Consider the following 6,034-nt stretch of genomic DNA (forward strand, 5'->3'; position numbering starts at 1 on the left):
ATCATGAAAGGTGGCAGAGGAACCCAAAGAAACATTACCAACACCGGTGATAGGAAGCGAAGAGTTGTCGTCGATACGAATTGAAGAAGAGATAGTCTGGTAGTCTTCCAAGATATGGGCCTGATTGGTCATGTGGGCAGAAGCACCACTATCACCAACCCATTCCACCGCTCTAGGTGTGACACTAACCTCTTCACAGGAGAAGTCATATCTATGATCACGAGGAATGAATCCTTTGAAGAAGTGAATGAATCTGTGACTGCCATGTATGCAACTTTGGCAAATACCTCCTCTGAAACGTTACCATGTATGCAACTTTGGCAAATACCTCCTCTGAAACTTTGCCTTTACCTTTGCTGTTGTTCTTGTCAGATGCTTTAGAAGCATCCTGGGCTTTATACTTGGCTTTTGCTGTTTGAGAATCATCACGACGAGCAAAGCAACGAGCCTCAGTATGACTTGTCCTGCCACAATAATCACATTGATTGCTCTTGTCCTTGGATTCCTTAGAATCTTGTTTACCCTTGCCTTTGCCTTTGTTTTTGTTTTTATTGTTGTTGTTGTTGAAGTTCCCTTTTTCGCCTTTGTCTTTGCCCTTGTTAGAGGCAACAAAAGAAGATTCCGACTTGCCTTTTCCCCGCAAAGCATGCACTTGTCGTGGAGATAACTCACGACTTCCTCAAAAGGGGGGAGAGGATCACATAAATAAATATTATCCCTGAAAGAATCAATAAGACGAGCCCGAGCATCTAATATGCTTCTCAAAGCAGGGTTCACCAAGTGAGGTGTGGAGATAACCATCCACACACCGGCTCCTTCCAACAACAATTGAGTGTAGAAAGACCAAGTATGATAGGTGGTTGCGGAAAGCTTCACGAAGTCACTGACTTGGGGAGGATTGTAGGATGGTATGTGGGTAGGGGTGGGAGCAAGACCTGGATGAGAGAAACTCAGAGAGGAAAGATTGGGAATAGGAACCACCTGTGGAGCAGTGGGAGCAGGAAATCCAGGCTGTGATGGTGCTGGAGAATCAACAGGAGAAGGAGCAGCAGTAGAGAAATCGTGTGAAGCCATGTTCTCTAACAAGAAACCTTCTCTGAAGAAAAGGGGCTGAAAAAAATCAGCAAGTCCTCCTCTCAAGCTGTGCACAGTAAGAAGAAAGGGAGGGAGGGTGGGAAACTGAAAGGAGAGGGAGAAGATCTCTCCAAGATGTAGTTCCCTGTCTTTAGCACCTAGAAGAGGGCTTCAGCAATCAGAAAAATCAGCAATCTTTGCTAAAAATTTAAAAATACAACAGTCCAAGTGTTAGATGAAGAAAACGCAGCACTCTTGAGGAAGCCTCTGCTCCTGGAAGAAAACACAGCACCTTCTACGCTGAAATCTGTAGAAAACACAGCAAACTATCGAAGCCTTTGCTCCAAAATAGAAAACACAGCTTTCTTCTACTCACAGGTTAGCATTTTTCTCTGATACCATGAAAGTAAGTGAAGCAAATATAAAACACAGATGTAAGCCCAGGTACAAGACCTGTAAATGCTAAAAACTGATGTTTCTTGCTAAAATATGAGCACGAGGGAAGACTGTAGGTGCTGTACAATGATGAGAAGCAGCAGCAACTGCTAATGACCTCAACTGAATGCTGAAAAATGAGATGGACTGAAGGAAAGGGAGCCAGCCCTTATATACTACCTCAGGATGCTGGTTGGCCAGCTGTAATAGGCCGACAACATGGCTGTAGCATTAAATGCTACATAATATGCCTAAAAATACCAAAAAATGGTAGAAAAATGCTGAATAATCTCTGCTAAGGTATGCCAATGCAGGGCCTTATAAATGGCCAATACAAGCATGAAAAAGATGATGTAGACCCTCTGGAGATGATATAATCCAATAGGAAGTCGCTCATTTCTTTTCATATGGGAACCTCATTAAACTTGAAGGTGATGGGAAAATTGATGGCAAAGGGCCAATTCCTTAGCTACACACCAAATGAAAGGGAGCTTGTTCAATGTACTGAAAACAAAGAAATCTAGTGCAAGGTTGATGCAAAAGCATCTTCATCAACAAGAATTTAGAAGGAGAGTAATCGTCTCTTCCTCATCATTCCTTACTTCACTCTCGTTCTCCAGACAAGGACTTTGTGGTTATGCCACATGGATAGACCCTATTCTCAAGCTCCATGTTCCTAGACCAGATCTAGAATGAAAGGCTTCCTAGATCCAAGTCCTTCTACTCTTAGGCTTGTTGGATTGAAGTCTCCAGATCTAGAATGAAAGGCTTCCTAGATCCAAGTCCTTCTACTCTTAGGCTTGTTGGATTGAAGTCTCCACATGGATAGACCCTATTCTCAAGCTCCATGTTCCTAGACCAGATCTAGAATGAAAGGCTTCCTAGATCCAAGTCCTTCTACTCTTAGGCTTGTTGGATTGTACATGGGCAATTGGATGAGTAGTGTCATCCCCAATTTCCACAAAACCTGGTCATTCCGGATTTTTCATCTCCTTGAACCACTCCCCATGACTTGTCATGTGGTTCGAAGTGCCTGAATCCACATACCATACATTATCTTTTTGTGCTGCGTCAACATTTTCAGACATGGCATTCACGACATGCTGCATAACAAACAACCTTTCATTATCCTCATTATTTCTGCGTGAGGAGGATGCATAGTTGTTTTGCTGCACTTTTCCATTTTGCATGTTAGCCTGTATTTTATAACATTCTGCCTGCACATGTCCAGGCTTACCACAATAATAGCATTCACGTGCATCATTATATTGCCTTTGCCAATTGCCACGGCCTCTTTGACTCCCCTTGCCTCTGAATTTGCCTCTTCCACCTGCGTGTTGTTGTTGTTGTTGATTCTGGGACTGTTGTTGTTGTTGCTGCTGCTGGCCATAATTCTGATTACCTGTTCGGCCACCTCCTTGACCGCGTTCACGGCCTCCTCTACCTCGTCCTCTTCCTGAACTCGTGTAGAAGGCCTGTTGCTCTGAACTGTTTTTGCTTTGTGAAGACTGTTGGTCTTCACCCAAGTTCTTCTCTTCGATAATCAGCAGACACCAAATCTATAAAGTTGGGAATGTTTTCCCGAGTCTGAATAGACGTCTTGAACGCCTTGTATTGTGGCTCGAGACCACGTAGACAGAGTTCCACCTTGTCATCATCATCTACTGACACACCAATAGATGCAAGAGATTCCACAATACCCTTTATCTTCAACGCCGCATAGTCATTCACAGACATGCTCTTTTTCTCCACAGTATGAAGTTCATTCTTCAACTGTATCTTACGTGCCTTGGTATTTGTTTCATAGAGCTTTACCAAGGTGTCCCACACCTCCTTGGGGGACTTGGCATCCTGAATGTGCCCAATCATGGTGTCCTGTATACTAATGGATAGCCAATACATAACCTTCCTGGCTCCTTGGTTCCAGTCTTTAAACTCTTTCACATCTGCAGCAGTCGGATTTATATCCGGTATCTCCGGTGCCTCTTCATGCTCACCTTCTATGTAGTCCCAATAGCCTTTTCCCATCAGGAAATTCGTCAACCTGAACCTCCAAGCATGGAAGTTATTGCCAATACATTCCCATTTGCCAGATACATGATTCTTTGTCAAATTTGTAACTATTTGCATCATACATTCACCACACTCAAGCTTCAAATGGAGAGCTTGCAAAACAAAAATTTATCTTTGCTCAAATCTGGCGTTGTTTGTGTTTTTGCACCTGCAATCCGCTCATGGATGTTTAGTAGTCCTTACCCAGTAGGCCAAGCTCTGAAATTTGATGGAAATTGGTGTGCTCCAAGCTTCACAGCTCCAATGGCAAGATTCACAGGATTTCTTCACAGCTTCTTCTCCCTCTTCTCTCACTCACTCATAAACCCTAATAGAGAGCACTAGGCTCTGATACCATGATGAAAAACAAGTAGAGGGAGAGAAGACACACACACAGGAGCAAACCCTAATGTATATTGCAAACCCTAACCATAGAGGGAAGCCATCTCCCTTCTCACACAATGCATAAAGCCATAATCCATAATCTACAACACACACTATGTGTTGTGTCCACACACTACTAACCCTAGCTAATGTCCACACAACTATGACCAGCTGGACGCGGTCATTTATGTCTCACACATGTTACTACCTAACATGCCAGCACATAGTGCAACTGGCACAAGCTGACATCAAGCTTGAATCTCAACAAATAAGAGCTAAGGCAAACGAATCTAAGGTGGTGATGACTCCAATTGATGGTCAAGACTCACCAAAAAGCCACAAAAAGAACAGTTGTGGATTAGGAACAATAGGAAAAAGTGAGAATCCAAACTGTAAAGGAAATAGAAAAAAGGGCAAGGCAAGCCAAAGGAGGATGACACAAGAGAAATCCCTGCAGATATTCCAGAAACAAGTGGAAGCAAGCATACAAAGCACTTTAACAAGGAATTCTGAGAAGAGAACCAGAGAGATACTGATTGGCTGCAATTAAATGTGGTATTTTGGATTATTTTATCCAAAGGGGGGTAAGTCACAGCTGCATGCTTTCAGTGATTCAGATTAGGCTGGATGTTATGACACACGAGTGTCCACTAATGGGTTTTGCTTTCGCCTTGGTGATTCATGTATATCATGGCTCAGCAAGAAAGCAACCTACAGTGGCCACTTCCTGTGAAGCTGAGTACCGGGTAGCTTTTACAGCTGCAGTTTAATTTTGTGGCTTAGACATCTTATGGCTAATTTGGGTGTTGGACAGTTGTCTAGTACTATGATTTTCACTGATAGAGCCAGATCACATTAGTAATTGCGAGAAACCCAGTGTTCATGCTCGCACTAAGCACATTGAGGTGCGTTGCCACTTTGTTGGGAAAAGACTCTCTGCAGCAGGCAGAGATCAGCTTGGTCTATTTGCCTACACATGACAACATAGCAGATTTATTCATGAATGTTGTTCCTCTCATGAAAAGTTTAAAGCTTTTCGTAAAGCTTTGGACTTACTGCCTTTTCAGGATTGATCGGCCATATCATGTACATGTTCACATCATCACTCCACGGGGGATTTGTAGCATTATATGGTAGTGATGTGTGTGAACACACTTAGGACTGCCGAGGCACTTTTTCTCTCACTAGGAGGTTTTTTCCCCCGTGAGTATGTACACCCTCTTATCTACTCATTTTGGGGTGTGTACTTATTTTTTGTATCTGGCACACATTTGTTCATTCTAATCTAGTGAGTTTGTGTGCTCTCAAGCTTCTCTATCTTAAGTGTATGCATTGTTGCAACCCTAACCCTAATTATAACCCTAACCCTAATTCCAACAGGACGAAGAAACACTACATAACAAAAAATTGTAAGAACAATCAACTTTTCAAGGAAAGTGCCTCCAAATGAAATGGTGCAAGTCCTAAGCATCCTCAAGAGGTGAGTTCGCCATTCCAGGTCCATTCATTGGCACTTATTTGAGTCACACCATCTTGGTGTTTGAGGATTCCAACTAAAGCAAAGACACTAGCACAGGTTAGGATGCCCCTGACTATTGTAAACCTACAAAGGCGAATCCTTAGATGGTCAGCCCATCGAGACTCATGCTCCAAACTCCCTAATCACATCACACAAAAGCTTTACTTCTCAATTCAAAGACTTTATCCTAGGGGGTACGTTTGCAATATCTTCAAAACCTAAGCCAGTGGGCAGAATGTTTACATTGAATAAAGACATGCCTAAAATGAGTGCTGCGATGTTTGCAAATGGTTCAGGAGTTGTTGCAGACACAGACATATGGCATAAAAGAATTGGACATGTAAATGTGCAGAGATTGAAGTCTATGCAGACAAAAGGAATTGTGACAGGGCTGCCAAAATTTAAAGTGGAAGGTATGCAGAAAATATGTGAAGCATGCCAATTTGGGAAGCAAACAAAGCATGTGTTTCCACGTAACATATATGTGAGCAGAAATGCACTAGATGTTGTGCATTCAGATGTATGGGGTCCTATGAAGACCATATCTATGGGAGGCTGTAGGTATTATGT

This window comes from Cibotium barometz, chromosome 17 (assembly GCF_041138505.1).
Source record: "Cibotium barometz isolate CiBa-2024 chromosome 17, ASM4113850v1, whole genome shotgun sequence".
In the NCBI taxonomy this organism is placed as follows: Eukaryota; Viridiplantae; Streptophyta; class Polypodiopsida; order Cyatheales; family Cibotiaceae; genus Cibotium; species Cibotium barometz.